The sequence below is a fragment of the Melospiza georgiana genome, chromosome 1 (assembly GCF_028018845.1).
Source record: "Melospiza georgiana isolate bMelGeo1 chromosome 1, bMelGeo1.pri, whole genome shotgun sequence".
Lineage (NCBI taxonomy): Eukaryota > Metazoa > Chordata > Aves > Passeriformes > Passerellidae > Melospiza > Melospiza georgiana.
The window spans coordinates 34758704-34777177 of NC_080430.1; the positions used below are offsets into that span (position 1 = coordinate 34758704).

General features: G+C 38.1%; 1 protein-coding gene across 1 annotated transcript in view; it reads right to left on the reverse strand.

Moving 5' to 3' along the window:
- Window positions 1-18474, reverse strand: part of JAZF1 (JAZF zinc finger 1) — a 186624-nt gene that overhangs the window by 65247 nt on the left and 102903 nt on the right. The window lies entirely within an intron of this gene.

An 18474-nucleotide genomic window follows, 5' to 3' on the forward strand; every position in this document is an offset into this window, starting at 1 on the left:
GGTTTCATTATGTGACATTTTCATTTATTCCAATATAAAGCTAGTTTCAGAGTATTCGGAGTTGTAACACACAGACACATTAATCACCAGCCTAATACATGTCCTGTGTAGTAGCTTTATTATCTTTTCAAAGCAGAGCTGTAAAAACAAAAAAACTGTGATCTTTTATGCTATCCTTTAATAAAGTTATTTTAAAATGCTATAAAAATGGTTTCAGGTTTTTTTTTTCCGAGCTACAGCTTAATGCAACTAACTCTTGTACATCCAAAACAGTAAAGTCTGAATAAGTAGTTTTAACAGTCCCTGCGGACTTGTAATCTAGCAAGAGCGAAGAACTCTAACCACTGGAGACAGAAATGGGAAGGAATCCTGAGTTTCAAATTACAGAATATGCCTGTTCTTTTGTCATTCTGACCGGGCATCGCCTTGCAAAGTACTCTCACTTCTGCGATAAATTTTAAATGTCTATTCCTCTATGCCAATAGTTACATATTTAGAGCAAGGGTGGGCTGCATTTCCCCCCCCCCCTTCTTCTTCAGGCTCAGTGTCAGCCTACTTCCTTAAATTAGTGAGTATTTGACACTCACGGAGATTGTGTCAAGAGCAGACCTCTGTCCTCTTTCACCCAAGGCATGAAATGGACCAAGCAACTTGTCCTCTGCCAAGCAAACAGCAGGACCTTGAATGCCACAGCGCCCTGCCCTCCACGGAGGGAATGTGCTCCCAACAATACAGGCTGACACCACTCCCTTCACTCCCTGCTCGTCCTTCTGCAGATGAATGAGGACACATCCACACATTTCTGGCTTTTAAAAATACCACTTTCCAAAGATAGACCTGAAACTTCAACTCAGATCGGAATAAAGCCAAAGTGTTATAAAAATCTGTGTCTGCAATAAGAGCAAATTGATGGCAGGCTTCAACATTGTCTGTTCATTATATGCCACTGTCTCCTCTGTGGTCTCCTTGAGGGGTGGCAATGCACACTAACTGGAGAGAAAATAGTATCTTTCAGCCATGTGCAACTTTCACACCTATGCCTCAGGCCGGCCAACACCTCCGGGCAGAAATCTGCAAGAACCATGCAATTCCCCCAGTGGGAAACACTGCTGCGATAATTGCACGAACTAAAGTCAGGCTTGGAAAAAAAAAGTGTTCCTAAATAAATAAAGATGATTCATTGGCATAAACCCAGCACTGTTGCAACAGATTTTTACCAAACCAGCAGAAAATCCACTCCTCAGCTCTGTATGAAACAACCACCCACCCACTCCATGTGTTGCAGGGCAGGGCTCTGGCCAGCACACTGGTGGGCTTTGTGTGGCCACTAACCCAAAGCAGGAGATGCTTCTGCCATTTTCTGGATGTTCTCAAAATTTCTCAGCTTTTTTACCCCAGTGAAAACTATAATTAGTATGGTGAATCACAGAATAAAACTTGCACCTCATCAAGTATAATTTTAAATGAATGGATCTCTCTCTCAGTACCCCTAGGCTCAAGAAGTTTCCTTAAGAAGATTCAATAGGATACTACAGGCTTTTGTAGTAAGTTTGGGTTTGGGCACAACCAGGGTCTTTAAAAAAACCTGACAGAGGTGAAAAACATTTATACTCTTTCTCAGGCAAGACAAGGACACACATTACTCTGAAGCAGTACCAGGCCCTTGGCCCGAATTAACCACTGGGAAGTATTTTGGGACAGATGTGATCAGCACCCCAACCACAGCCTGTGACCAAAGCTGTCTCAATTGTGGCCAAGTGGAGATGATGGCTGTCTTCTTATAGCACTGAATTGCTAAAAGCAAGTGTTCCTCTGAAATCACCAAGGAACTGAGGCTGTTGGGCATTCTCTGGAAAGCAGCAGTTTCATGTTATTATCATTCATGAGGCAGATCCCCCTATCCCACTTCTCTCTACTTCCTTTTTTTATTTTTTTTTAAGATCAGAGCTATTCTGAACTTTTGCAAATGAAAACCATTTATCAAAACAAGGACAAAATTTAACTCATACTTTATTGAACCCTTTAATTGGTGGGAAAAAGATGAATTTGTTCACTTTTATTTTTACATCTGGTAAAAAGTATGGAATTCAGGTATTCTGAGCCAAGTTTTGACGAGAAATGATTTTTTCACATCCAAGTAATAGATGACTGGGGAAATGGAGCAGCTTAAAATGCAAATGTGGGGATATTAATTATTGTTGTTATTGGGACATTTACAAGAATAGTGTGGCACTATTTTAGAACGAGTAATGTCTAATCTTTTTAAACTACTGTAACAAAAATAGAACTAGAATAAAATCAAGCACTAAAACATGAATTCCTATAATGTTTTAGTTTGTTTTGTCTGAAAATTTATTTGAAGTCTGGAAATGCCTGGTGCACATATTCAATATTTTATAACTTAATTTGTTCAACAAGAACGGCAGTATTTTAACAAGGTGAAACAATTTCACAATTAAAGCACTGCCTGCTTCATCAGTAGCAAAGAGCTCATGGAAAAATATCTAATCTTTATAACACAGAGACTCATAATTTAACTGCTGAGAACAAATGAAGAGTCTAATTCTTATTTTGCTGCTTTAGTGGTAGCATGTGGTGATAGCAAAGTATTAGCATAAGTCAGAACTTGCTCCCACTTTTCTTTCCAGGCATGTAACAAATATCTGATGGCTATGCAAATTTCACCCAAAGCAAAGTTGTCCCAGCTGGCAAGCCATACATTAAAAGGTAAATTACACAAAGCTGAGGCCATCTGGACTAAAAAATTCTCCTGTCAATAGTATTTTAAGCTCGCCAATGCCACACAATGAAGGACAATATATTACATATGTATTTGAGGTGTAGGCTTTCTACCAAGCACTATTTAAAAAAACCCAGAAGTTAAACGATAAGAATGGACTACAAACTAATATTGGTATTTTCTTGAAATCTAATTTTTAAAGCTTATATAGCTCAATTTTAGCTGTATTATATACATACCATGCATTTACATTAATAAATGCCTAAATGGCAAGTCCAGGAGGCCAACTGATCCAACCTATTACATAAATGCCAAGCAAAAAGAATTTGAAAGAAGTCTACCAGCATCTGTGCTTTCACAAAGCTGCCAGCACTGCATGTAGACTTTTACTAGAAAGCAGTCCTTGACAGAGCATCTTGATCATCTGGTTTCTGGTTTGGTTAAACCAGAATTTTAAAGCAGAAGACATGTAAGAAAATGAACAGTTGAAGGCAGAAAAACTAACCATACCTTTATAAACTACAGCAGAGTCATCACTTAGGTTAGTGAAAATTTCTGCATTTAATTCACATTAAATTGCCCATCTTGTCCTGTCTTGAAAAACCAATCTCTATGTTATATATTATGGAATTCAAAGTAACATCTGTGTCTTTGAAATTAAATTAACATAGTTCTATTTGATTAGCTTATTAACTGCAATTCTCAATATGCTGTAGGAACAGACACCAACTAGAGAGATGCAGCTGACACCACCACCTGTCTGATGTAAAGTACTTTTTATCATGGATATGGAGGGATCTGTCAGCAGCCAGCCAAAGCATCAGACAGATTAGGAAATGACACAGGGGCAGAAAAATTACTTGCCTCAGATCACAAAGCAGATAATTGATGGGATGGGGAACAGAGCCTGTGCCTTTTGGCTCACAGCTTCATACCTTTGCTAATGGCTTTCCCAAAAATCAAATGATGTAAGGAAAGAGCAGTTTGTAACTTGCACTACATTTAACAGAGACAGCATTTGAGGAAAAATAAATTGAAGTATTTTACATGCTACTGGGAATATTTATTATTTATTATTCATTCTCTAATTTCCACAGAAAACATTTCCTATTTCATCCCCATATAGGATAAGAAGATCTGAATGTGTACGTTCACACTTAGTATCAAGGTTATAATGCAAGAGGTGAAGAATGAATAGTCTCCTTGTAGACTCCATTCTCACTTTTTTTTCCTACCTGCTGAGATCCCATGCTTCTCTTCATATGCAATGAATCCTTGATATCCTGTCACCACCTTTAACCTACATGACACCTCTTAAATCACAAAGCTTCTCAACACATCACATATGCCATTAGCTCTGTTACTGTTGTTTCAGGGCACTGAGAAATAGAAATGCTCTTAATTTACTCAGAGAAAAAAAAAAAAAAACCCACCACAGAAGCAGAGTCTGAGCTGCATTGATTTAATCTTCACAGGAAATTGGGGGGTGGGAGGGAAGAAAAAAGAGCACAAATGTGCAGTCAGGCAGTAGGAGCTGCAAGGTACTGGTGGCCATTTCTTACAGCTCTGAGCTGCTTTGGCTGAATTGCTCCTCAGGGATCACCTGGTTTTGTTCTCAAAGCTGCATCACAGACATAACAATGAAATGTTATTTTCTGTGTACTGTTGCTCTTATGGAAAATCCCTGCCAGTATGCTGTCTTTCTCTATGTACAGTTTTTAGGAAAGTAAATGCTAATGTAATTATCTAGCCAAGTCTTCAGCATCTGTCGCTTGAAAACTGGGGTTATAGTTCAGATACTGTGGACTAATTGTTGAAAGTTAGCAGAAAACTTTTGGCTACAAGGGAAATTGGGACACAAACACAACTTGAAAACCCACTTTTCAATAACATTTGTCCCTTTAGATATTGTTCTCTCTCATGGCTCCTTTGAATCCCCAGGCACACAGACAGCCCCCATAGATCCCACAGCTCCAGAGACTTTGCTTGCCTTGCCTGCAACACACAGCATCATCAGGAAGGCAGGTGCCAGAGAGACATAACAGGAAGATTTAATCTGGGAGGTTTCTTAGATATATGGCTGGTAGTTCTTATTCTAAGTTCCTTCTAAAACTTTTTCTACCTTGCACTACTCTTTACAGCTCCTGCTGATCCAAAGCCAGTATTATAGCAAGGCACTTAATTTCTCATAGATATTTACTGAATTCCCCAAGGACAAAGCAGTAGTTCTGGGAAGTACTGTGAGAAATATCAGAGTGCCAAACACAAGGCCATAGGGAGTTTTCCACTAGATGATATGGACAGAAGACAAATTGCCTATGACCAGCAGAAGTAATGGAAACCTGCTTCCTCCAAGCTCTTATGTGCTAAGGCTACTCCAGAGCTGCACTGCCAGACAGCATTTAGCACCTGAGTTCTTTCCCTCAGTACCCAGAGCATTAATTTGGGCCTTTCTTGCTCAGCCAACAACTCATTAGATGAAGATTAGATTAATTTATCTAACTTTTTTAAGACCTCTACCCCACTGCTAAGCTTAGTAAAAAATGGCCAGCAGGTTCCACAATTCTGACTGGCAGGAAGTATGGTGGAATTGCAGAAACCAGGCTTCCCTACATATATCTTGGGAGACTGCTTTTTATTTATCATTAGATTTTTTTTTTTGCCAAACATATTTCCACACTGCTACTTAATGCAAAGTTCAGCAACTTCAAGTGCTAGCGGATTTATTTCAGCATTGTTGACAGAGAAATAAAAAGGGATCAGTTTCTTAGTGGTATTACCTCCAAAGAATGATACCAAGTCCCATTCAAACGTGCATCCTTCAAACTTCTCCTGTGACACAGTGCTCACAAGGGAGAGCTGCAAGCACCATATCAGCAAATATCTTCTGAGGATTAGCAAACAAAGCTTTTAAGTGACCCCCCAGATGACTTTATTCACCAGAGACAATCAAAGCTTTCTTTTTACATCTACTCACCAGGATGCAGAAATAACCCTTCAATAACCCTTCTCTAACTGTTATAATGAGATACTGGCCCTCATCCATCACACTGAAGAACCTGTCCTGGACTAAGTTTGTGTATTGTGTCCTTTGAATTCTTCTTTCTTGGTATGTTTCAGTCATCCCATAAGCTGATCCAGGTTTTTACTCCCCTCAAATACTTCTATCCCACAATTAAACTTTTCCCCTTGGGTTTCCCTGACTGAAAGACATCCTCCACGACACTCCCATGTTTGTACCCACAAGGTGAAGCATCCTCACTTTTGCTAATTGGCCCTTCCTTGTCCTCTCTTTCCTGCCAACAAAAGACCCACCCTGCATGCCCAGTCTGGTCCTTGTCACCTGCACTGCAGCTCAGTAATGACCAAGGGGGAGTTTCTCAAGCGTGATGGGAGACCCTGCCTACATCTGCCTTTCTCCTCTGTGCTTTTGGCAGCACAAAGTCTCTTGCTTTCTGTCTCATTCCTCCTTGATGGCACTGTCCAACCACTTACTAGACTTGACTTTTTACATCACTTGACATGGGCCTCAGTTCCCTTCACTGAAGTTAGAAGCAAGCAACAACCAGCTTTTACTGAAATCACCAATAGTGTGAAGTTACTGAAGGCTGAAACCATATGAAACCAATACATTTCTTGTGGTTCTTTCAATGCACAGTAAGTGAGCACAGATTGGCTGCAAATTCAACCCAGACTTAGAAACCTCAGCAAACGTTCCTGTGAACTTGATCCAGCCTTCAGGTTTGTTTCATCCAGTTTCAGGTTTCGTCGTGAAAGTTTTAGTCTGCCCTACATGCTGCCCCAATAAACCATGCCTCAAATGAAATAAGGACATCAGCAAAAATGAAGAACTCATCAGATAGCAATGTTTTAGTTTTATACCATATGTAAGAACATGCATTGACAAGCAGTATGTATACAATTACTGCTCTTGCAAATCAAAAATTGTTCATGGTAATGGACTTCTACTTGAGTACAATTTCTGCCAAGAAACTATTTTCAAGAAATGTGGATGGAATACCCCTGTGCCATAGTTCTTCTCTTTCCCCATCACAATAATATACCAAGAAACTGAGCCTTTTCATCACAACCTGTGCAGAAAACCTCCAGCAAGCTTTATAGACATTCAGTATGTGAAATAATGAAGTCCAAACTTTACTGAAGCAGTATTTTCTGTCTGCATTTACCATCACTGAGGCAGCAATGGGAAAGAAGAAATAATAATGAAGAAATTGAACATCTTTTATGGATCACATGAATACAAAGCCAAAATACATGTAATTGCCTAGCTCATTGAACATACCACATATTTTCCTATAAAGCTTATACTACTGGCAATGCTTCCTCACTTCTCAATCATGTTAAACCAATAATTAAAATGAAAAAAAAAAAAAAAAAAGCCCAGACTTAAAATACCTTTAGGAGGGCATGTAGACTGTAATTTTTATACTGCATTTTGTGTAAGCAGAATTTCTAAAATTTCTTAGTCTGAAATTAAAGCAAAATCCAAATTAAGTTTTGGAAATAATTTAATTCCTGCACAAAAACACTGTTAAAGAAAAAAAATTCATAATTTAAAATCAGGTAGGAAGATAGTCAACTCTGATCCGTCACAAGCAACTAAGTCACTCCTCATTTATAGACATGGGATTTGCAGAAATGTTCAATTAGAAACTGTGACAGGTAGTTTCCTATTACAGATTTCGAGTCAATGTAGTATTTAAGGGCTCTTATTGGACTGCGCCTAAGTCTAAAGCAAAATCCCTATGAAGTGAAAGGGATGCAGGTTGGTTTCCAGCAGAGCAGTGGTGCTGTCCACAATCCCCAGCTTAGCTGGGCTGAGTTACACTCTTCCAACTGAGCCAGATGGGTGAAATCAAAACTACCAGCAGCATTAAAACATATGATGCAAATGAACAATTATGTGCACAGGACCTTAGGTGCCAATAAGAACAAATGAGATTGCACTTTATGGAGTGTGAAAGAAATATTAGAAGTGCTTTACCTATTGACTGTATGTTTCTTTTACTAGAAAGAAGAAGAGTACATTCATTTTATATAACTGCACTACAGGTTTCTACAAACCTTCTGCCAGCTTTCTTCATTAAATGGCAAAAAACAACAGCAACAACAAAGGACAACCTCTAAGAGCATTATGACTAAGTACTGTGCAAGAGAAATCAGTAGAAAAAAAAAAAGGCAATATATTTTACACAGGAAAATTATTGGGAACAGGAAATTTAAGTACTGCCCTGTGCGTTCTTGAAAGCCCTCGCGAAATGTCATTTTTCACTATGAGAATTACATTTAGCAAGTGGTATTTTCCTAATTATTTTAAATGGTAACACACTTGGTTTTCTTTTTATTAAAGAGTTGCTCCATAGTGCTGGGTGCAAATTTGGGGCATTCCTATATCTGTAGAAATAACAGATATAATAGATATCTGTTACTATCTATTGGTAACAGATAGTATTTCTGTAGTTGGTCAGATCCCAAAGATCACATTAAAAGCATAAGCTCAAAGTTTTTGTGCTGGAAATATTCAAAAGAGGCTTTTATATCCATGCTCTGTGGTTAAGTCAGCATCAGCCCGGGTAATCCTCTATGTGCAGGACAGGAACTGTTCAGCTACTTCTTGCAAACAGCACTGCCTGACTAATCTGGTTTAAATTGCTTCACAACTTTTCCTAAGTACTGACCTTTTAGAAATGGCAGGTGAGCAAATTAAATAATAAAAAGTAGAGAGGGAAGTCACACATAAATGCTTTGACCCACCTTGAACAGGGATGTTTTGGGCTAGGTTTTTTAACACTTTATTAAGCATATTTCACATTGGAAGCTACTGCAGGGAAGGAGACTGCTTTCAACAAATACTCAAGTTTTGTTGAATTTACTTTACATTGTGTGTAGCAGCAATGGAACTTGCTACCACAAATTGTTGCCACCACCACAGAAGCTATAGGTGAACTGGATGTTAAGAGGAATGGTCCCGCTATCCACACCATAAAAGCAAGAAATAAATCCAGCCTATTCCCAGCTCAAAAGTTCTTTGGAAAGGTTTGTTCAAGGCACATGGTCAATCCCCAGCACTGATGGTGGCAGATATGAAATGTTACTTATTTGCAACTTTGGAACAAGTCACCTTTCTTGCACCTCCATCCACAATCCAAAACTCACAACTACATCCCTCTCTGTTATGGTGTCTTGCTCACACATTACAAAAGCTACTCTAATTAGAAATTACTAGATATTAAACACTCATGCAAGGCCAACACACAGCAATTCCTCAATAAATCAAGGACAGTTATAAATCAATAAATATCAATAAATAAATCAGCAGTGACTATCCCTGCAGCCCATCTACACCTGTAGATGGAATTACTGCTGTAATCATTTCCATCTCTGCCTGTATCCTCATATACCACTTGGGGAAATACTTGTGCCTGATTTAAAAAAAAAACCAAAACAACAAAACTCCACAAACAAACCCCCAACACTGACAATGAAAAAAAACCTTTCTCAGTTCTCTGAAAAATTGGAACAAGAAATCTAGAGTCTGCAAAATTGTACTGCTTTGGGGAAACCAAGACTCAGAAAGTACTAAATCAGCCTGACTAATTGTACTAGAACTGAGCCAAATTAATTAAATAAAGACTCCCTTTAATAACATTTGTTTGCTGAGCCAAGCAAGCCTTTTTGAGTGTTTCAGGTCACCATAATCCAACATAATTCAACAATGTGCAATATGTAACATACACAACTATTGTTTAAGTGCATTGAATTCGACTTCAGACTTTCAGAGGTCAAAGACAGGCAACTCTATTCACAAACACATTCAACAGATGTACATCAGAAAAAGCTCATGTATTTGCACTAGTTTCAGGGTTTTACTTCTACTTTGCCATGCAAGTTCTCGCTTCTACAGCTGTGTAAATTGTGTTCACTGTTTGAGTTCTGGGCAAGATGTTTCAGAAAAGTCCAAGGTAATGATCAAAGCAATCCCTTCTCTGTTTTTACATTCAAATCAGAAATTCAGGAATTCCTATGGTGTCTCTACACTGTTAAAAATTGTTTTCTGATTACATGATGCCATACTATCTTGGCAAAATTAGGTAGATTAAACAAAAAGATGATGTGCCAGGGCTCCTTCCTCTCAGCACTTTACAAGTTTAGGAGAGCAGTCCCAAAGGAAAACCAAAAGGCAAAGGAACCTTTTTTCCTTTCCCCCGTTTTCATCATATTGGAAGTTCATTTACTGTATAATACCTGCTCACAATCAGGGCAGTCCAGCTTCACTAATTCCTTATAATAACAGATACCCTCACTGCTCTCTTTCATGCTTATGTTTTGTATCCACCAGTTGCTTTCAGATGCCTTCAGTTTTGACCTTCATTTTGTTCTAGCACGAAGCCTGGTCACCATTCCAACACACAACACAGGTTCCTTTCAGCTCTCTACAGAAGACTGTGCTTAAATACTGATATAACCTGTGCTATTCCAGCCAGCAACCTAGGAGAACCTTCTTTCAAAAGCATTTTACTGGTCGACTCCGAAATTCCCTTGCTGGACCTGCTAAATGCACCCTTGGCCTCAATAAGAGAGCAAACCAGCTCTGTCGAGCTCTCCACCTGGTCTCCATTTCTTGGGACACTGGAGCATTGCAGAGGAAGTGGTGGGATAAGGAATGTATCTTTGCAGGATATAAAATTTTCTCCCTGGCTCAGAATCAAATTGAGAGGTCAAGCCAACCGCAAACGTATTTAATGAAAATTAAGGCTGAGAGTAACACTTTGGAGTAGGTTTCACGTAGCGGAAGATGACATCAATGTTCTTTCCTCACGAGCCAAGTTCTCTAAGCACTAAGAATATTCTCTCATCTGCACTTAATCTCTAGTCTAGGCTACAGGCTGTCCTAAAGCATGACTTGGACAGCCTTGGCATGCAATCTCCAAATTGTGGCCCAACTTTTATTGTCCATGACAATATATAAACTTTGTGGTGCAACTCTGTTTGCTACGTGGCCTTTATGTTTCTAGGCCCCATCCCTCACTGAGCACTAGCAAGACTTTGCAAATGACACTCAAGAGCCCTTACCTGGACATGCTACATGCAAAAATGAGAACGAAGGAGAAGAGAGGAAAACATCAAGCATCTTTAGACACCTTAGGAATTATGGATATGGTCTGTGGCATTTTAATAAATTAGTGGGATATTCACTACTGGAATGAATCTAAGAACACACAATGTGCTCACATAACTAAAAACTAACATAGGAAAAAAAAGTAATTCAATAATTTGCATTTTGAATGATCAAATTTATTTGAAAATCTAATTTTAAATCTTTCTCTAGATTAATCCTGAGTGTGCTTTTTTGCAACAAATCAAAGTAGGCAGTTTTACAATGAAATATTGTTACTTTTCAAAAATCAGTGAAATTAGACAAAGAAGCACAACTGCTTTTGTACACAAGGTCAGTGATAAGTAAATTTTAGGTTCATAAAAAATCAGGCCACAGTCAATGAAAATAAGCAGCAGCTGGTCTGGGCTGCCTTGGGATTCCAGGGACAGCAAGTTTACCAATCTGCAAGTCATCACATGTAGCTAAGATTGTCATGACAAGCTTTTAGCAAAACACTGGACAGCATGAACCTTTCCTAGAGTCATCTATTCATTCTGTAATTTTCTCCCATGCATGTAATGTTTTGTTGCTGGTAATTTAAAGAAAATAAACGTACCAGCATAGGAGGTAACTAGCTGTATATGTCAGCCATTTCTCTAAATGGTAGAGACAGGAAGAACAGCCACTCCTTTCAGCCATTTTAACTCAGATTGTACTTGAAAAGAAAACTAATCACTATTGTAATATTTTTGCTCATCCTTCACTCATAAATCAAAGCATAATAGCTTCTCCAAGTTCTTATTTCTGCAGAGAAACTGGGCACATTTATGTGCTTTCCAAATAGCTCTGCAAACATGTTAGGTAACTGCAATATAAAGAATGAACATATGTTATTACCAGAGTCTAGTAGGAATTAGGACCTTATTGTGGTATGACACAGAGAAATAGACACTGAGAGCCTTATTAGCCCACATAGCTGACAGCAAAATATCTCAATACATTTTTTTGTGCAGCCAACACAGTCGTTCTGAGAACATTACTATTGCTTAGGATCAAATTTAAACACCCCAGAAATTAAATGCCCTCCTTTTTTAAAGCAAGAGACAAAGTATTTCTCCTTTCCCTTCGCTAAATGCAGTGACTTGTGCTAGAGACCTATGCAGAAAGCTGGGAATTGAAACAGAACTGGCCAAGGCAAAAAACAGTGCCAGGAAGACAAGATGGTTTTTTCATCAATTTTGGCATGCCACGTTGACAAAGGACAAAGAAATACCAATAGAGACAAGAATCCTGAAAATCTTGAGGACTTATACTGACAGCTCTAGTGCTTGGTAACTGAATTACACAGAGGTGTGCACACATTCACTTGCAAGAAATGATGCTGACTTGGCAGTGCTTCTTTCACTTGAGATTCATGGAGTGGAAAAGAAAAGGAAAGCAAAAAATCATGAGTCGGGCACAGAAAAATTACCATAAGAAAGATAATTCCCTATCAATTAAAAAAAAATCAACCCCACAACTAAGACACATTCTTTCAATGTCCTACGTTTAAATTCACCATGTAATTTTTATTTCAAGGCATGGCATTAAGGCTTTTCCTCAAAGTGCCAATCTGCTTTTTGATCTTTACTGCTGACATGAAATAGAAGAGTTGTACATCATATAAATCTTCAGCTTTGCTTAGCTTGAAATTGGTAAAGAGAGAAAGAGAAAACAAAGCCATCTGCATAAATCCTTCCAAACCAAAAGGCATTCCCCTTACCCTAACTATCATTCATTTCTGCACATCTTGTTTGAATTATCATCTGAAGTTTGTCTTGTTCCATCTCCAGAACAAGTCAAATAGCAGAGCATAAAGATATGGCTACATGAATAAAACCATATGATCTACTTGGTCACTGTTAACTTAAAAATAGGCTTACGCAAAAAAATGTTATCTGGCAATTGACATGTTACTTTGATCCTTTTCTTTCTGTATCCTGTCACATGCATCCAATCCAGCAGCTACTGGAAGCATTGGCATGCACCTTCCATGTGATGAGAAGCAACAATCCAAGGGAATCACTGCACTTTTACAAAGTTGGGATATTCCATTCAAATGAGACAGTATCATGTTATGGGAAGGAAAAGTTAAATTTTAAGACAAAGAAGAAGAACTGTGGTACTAGGCACTATAAAATGTAGCAAGTCTCAACAGGTGATACAGCAATACTTCAACAGATTCACAGGCTCATATGCTCCCATGCAGAAAAACTCATCTACAATAGAATTCCTGAAATGAAAAAGTCTCCCTTGTCTTTACCCTTCTGTTTCTATATCATGGCATGAGAATTAAGACAGTGTATGCTATACCAAAAAAAGTGAGGATGGGTCTAAGTTATACCTTTTGTTTTAATTGCTTTTTACTCATTCAAAAAATCAAATTAACTATTCTGAGATCAAAAAATCAATTTCAAGGAGTTTTATATATTTGTTGGTAGCATGTCTCAATCTGTTATGTACCATCACTGATACAACTTCAAAGTGGAGATATCGTGCCTGAATTAATTAGAAAGACTTGAAGCTTGATCTATTGCTTATTGCAATAACTATTGCAGGGAATAGTTATTTTAGAGAAAGATGCTCACCGTTCCAGAATTGCTTCACTTTCCATATGCCTCCTGCAAAAGTATTTTCTATGATATCAAGAAAGGAGAATCAAACACATTTCTCTCCACGCTCCTGACTTTCATTGCAAACTGTGCCCCAGCAGCTATTACAGTGATGGTACACACAGGCATCAGAAGGCAAGGAGGAGAAATGCCAGGAAGAGAAGCTACATCCTACCCCAAACTAATCAATAGTCTCAGGATTAAAACACTCTTAGGGAATCAAAGGGGAGAAAATTGAATTGTCTCCCACAAATTACTCAAAAAACTTAATGCTTGTGCTCTTAAAAAAAAAAGGAAGCAACAAGAATTTCACTGCTGCTGAGAAAATATTTGATAGAGCACTCTGATGGCACATCCAGCCATGGGCTATGACCTCCAGGAGGCTACAGTTTTTCATCAGCTTCTTGTGCAACTACTGCTCATAGTGTACCCCAGGAAAATCTCTCAGGGCTGAACCACAGGAAAAGTGCAATGTGTTGCAGTATCACGTGGTTTGGATGCCCTGCTAAGAAACTGATGCCTGAAGATTTTTAGCTTTTTCATATATTTGTGGCTTTATAGATTTTTAATATATGGTTGTATAGTTTTTAACACTTTCTCAGCTTTTCTCACACTTTAGAACAACAGCTAACCCATTCTAAAATAATCTTGAAATTCTGTTTAGTCTTATTCCCAAGAAGAGAATTTCTAACATGGACCTTTTGTTTTACACCAGCATCTGAGGGACATACCAAGATATAGGGCAAGGAACCCCCTGGAGCAACTCCAAGGGGCAGACCCAAGAGTGGGTTGAAGAGGCAAATGGTCCCTTATTGGTTGTACCTGCTAGATATACTAATTAATTACCCTTATAAAAATCATAGAAATCCTCTGCCATGTGTGCACATTCCTGTATTTTGTGCACCCGAAAGCTTTCATTAAAGAACAGCTATTGATATCACCACTTCAACATTATTTGCAAAAGTTTTTCTTCTGATTCCAGGCAACAAAATCCCACAGATGTAGTCAAAGGACATTGCCTCAAATCCAAAACTATCCTTCTTGTTACTGCATTAGTAACTTAGTGCATACTAAACATAATATTACCTAAAATTTTGTCACTTTTCGAAATAGCTTTCAAATAATCATTAAATACTATGGTATTGGCTGTTTGTTTTACTCCTGGAAAAAAAAAAAAGGTAATAGCAAGCTGGACAAGACACAGGGAGAGTTTGCAGTGGCCAGAACTTTACAAGCAATTAATTACTTTCACAAATGTATATCCTCACAGAAATGATTGATTTTACTTCTAATGGTATTAAAAAAAAGGAGGCAAAGTAAGAAAACTTTGTCTTGAAAAGTCAATGACAGGTGAAATAAAAGGGAAGGGGGGGACATGAGATGCCTGAAGCCTATAGGACTTTACAATGGTAACAGTGAGGCAAAATCTTGCTAGTTAAAAATGAAATCTGGAAGGAGGAGAGAAAATGTTAGATTGGTTCAGAGATGTGCAAGGATAATCTTGGGTTCTTCGTCTAAGAATGCCATCCAAGTTTGATCACAGGTTCCATTTGTGGTACCAGCTGTGCATGAGAATGAAATTTATAGACATTCAACAGACTGCCCAGAGGCAACACTGAAAATGTTCTCACCAGTGTGCTCTAACTGCTTGCAGGATTGATGCCTAAAACGTATTTTACTGTATAACCCTTCTTCTATGACCTCAATTATGAACAGAAAAACACTATTAAAAAGAACCTGGGGTTAACATAATTAAAGCATTTTGCTAGATTTTAAAAGACTTTAAGATTACAAGTCTTTATTTTCAACAATTCCCTAATATAGTCATTATGCAATTTGAAGTAGAAACAGTATATAATTATGACTGCTTAGTTTCAGCTGTAGGTGCATACTAGTTTTCTTTTTTCCCCATCTGGATGAAACTTTTTAAAACAAAGCAATTACTGTATTTAAGAAAAATGTATTTCATGGAAATTGTAATAAATACAGAATTAATTGTTCTTTTTATGGTATATGTTTCCAATAATATATGTTACTATGGCACCTCCCACCCTTCATAATCAGGTGAAAGGAATTTACTCCAATAATTTATGCTTTCTTCCTATTTCTGATACTTCCAATCTAAAAGTTAAAATACCTCCATTAAAAGTTAATTGTAAAGAACTTTTCATCCGCTAAAGTTGGGAATAAGAGCTTTTTTATTATAAACATTTTTTTAATATTACCTTTTCAGACAAAGGAATTATTTGCATGCCTCTGTTGTCTTCTCACTTGTGCCAGTAATAGTGGTATGCTTGTTTTGCTGTTTTCTAAAAAGCCCAAACATTCCCACAGCAGCTGTTGTCCTCATTAACAGGTAACCAGCAGTATCCACATGACAGAAACTTTCAAAAATGAGAATACTGAGAAGTCTCTGTCCATGAGACTGCACCAGGCTAAAAGCCTTGGCTGCACCCTGCAATGCCAGGTAACAGAGCAACCTCGAGAGCCATCACCTCTAAGGACTCAGACCAGCACACTCAGAGGCACAAACAATGCTATGCAGATTCTAATAAACTGCAAGCAAAATTCACAGTCATGTTTATTATCTTAAAGCTTTAATCCTGCATTTAAGTAGCAGTGTAAGCAATATTAATCACGGTGGCTAACTACTGCATTTCAGTGCAATACAAAATATAAAGGTGTCCTGACCCATCCCCAAAGGAGATGCCCCCAGAAAGTACTGGAGGATGTTGGCCCAAATGCTCATTTGCAACTATTCCTGACAGATCACAGCCAGAACTCCATTCTTGTAGTAGCACCACTGAACTCCTTGCAGACAAACCTCTCCTGTATTTATAGGACGGAAACAGATTAACTGCATCTGCTTTGGCTGTAGTGTGTCTTTTATTGATTCCAATTCTGACTTCTAAGAAACCAAAGCAGAAGAAAGCAGGGAATCCATCAATACTGGGGGACTGCACTAAGGCTACACTAAACTTTGTCTGAGAAAGGGATTTGTGGCAATTCAGTCAGTGTCTGATGGAAGTGTTTGATGTAGCAGTAACAAACCATTATGACCCATAATTTATATTTTGTCCACCCATTTTAAAAGGAATGTTATCTGCCTACATGAGGATCACACACTATGGAAGCAGCATCTGTGTGCAGTTACTGAAAGCTGTAATGGCAGTAAATCTCCAGTGGAGAAAGAGTTGGAGCCTTACAGATTTAGACATCCACAATCTAAGAGTTGTTTCAGAACTTCAGAGCTCAAACTGTATTGCCAAAATAATATGCCTGAGAAAATAACCAGGGATAGAAGGGAAATGGAAACAAGAGTATGTTTCAAGTTGTAAACAGAGATTCCAGTACCCTTCTCTCTCTACTATCTGTTTTACTGATACTTTATCCTCCCAGCTATCAAGCCAGACAACCCAGATTTATGTTTTGTTTTAGCTCATAATAGCCACCATACAACAGGGCAATGGGCAGAGCATAAAGCACACCCATTTAATCTTTCTACCACAACATATATTCAGTGCACATCTTATCATACAATTTTGGCAGTCCCTGAGAATCAGCGGCCCCTATTTTCCCAGGCTCCACGAGACCGTATGGCCCACACAGAGCATATTGAATATACAAACTTGCAGAGGAAGATTGTTTTAAGGTCTGTAACTCACAGCAGGAACTGAGCTAAGTTCAGTTCCACTTGGAAGCCATAAAAGCATGGGTTTAAAAAAAGTGCAGCAGTATCTGGTGTTTGATATCTAACAGTATGCAACATGTTTATGACATGTATTAGGCTACAAAATCTGAGTTCATAGCCTGGGACAACAAAGCAGAACTCAGCTCTGGCATATGTAGTGGGAAATAGAAAGGCATGTCTTGTACTGTAATGGATATTGCTGCTCCCCCAAGAGCTTGAGTTGCATAGAGCAGGTGGTTCAATGAAAGATACTAGCACTTTGGAAAAAATTAAAATACAACTAAAAGAGCAACTAAAGAGCAGCTGGTTCAAGTACAAGTCAATTCAGATTCAGTTTTACTATACAAACAACACAGTTCGGTTCTCCAGAATTACTTTTCAGAAATGACAGGGTAAGAAAGTTTGGACAAAATATGTGGCAACTAAAACTGTCTCAGTTACACAGAACTTTGTTTAAAGGGTACCAAAATAATGAAATCTAGATGAGTTAACACTTTCAGACTACTTTAAAATTAGTCTGATTCCAAACTGGATGATCAAGTCCCACTGTCTTAAAACAAGTCCCGCGGTCAAGTATGTGTTCTTAAAAGCAGCTTTTCCCTAATTAAAAAAAACCAAAAAACCAAAACCTTTCTCCTCTCTCACATTAAGTAACATAACCACAGAAGCAAAAAGAGAAAACACCCAAGTATATGATGGAAAGAGGGAAACATACCAACATGCACAACAGCATACCAAGCCTACATATTGGAAAAAAAAAAGTTTAAAAAGTTTTATACATTAAATGAGATCAGCAGAACTAAGTGTTAAAAAGGGTCATGGCTAATTTCAAAATATGCTTTAGGAGTCGGACTGTCTCCAGGAAGAACAAGAGTTACTTGCCAAGTAGGAAATCATGTCAATACTGGCTATTCTTAATCATAGTCTCATGCAGTGGAGAAAATGTAGTCATTTCACCAAATGAACACCAGATCTTACTGCCATACCTCCAAGTGTTCTTCCCCCACACACCCACTGACATTTTTCGCTGCAGCAAACATTATAGAAAGTGGATTCTGTGTTTTAAAAAGTTTGTTGGCTTTTGCTTTTGTTTCACTTTTCCCCATTTTTAAAATGAAGTAGAATTATAAGGAAAAATTTTGTGCAACTCATGAGAGTTTGAATCAACTCAGTCTATGCCAAACTGAATCTTGGGTTAATCTTCCAAGCTTATAGGGTTATGAGCTTGTATCTCATCCTCTAGACAGCAAAAATAAAAATGCAAACTGGTTTT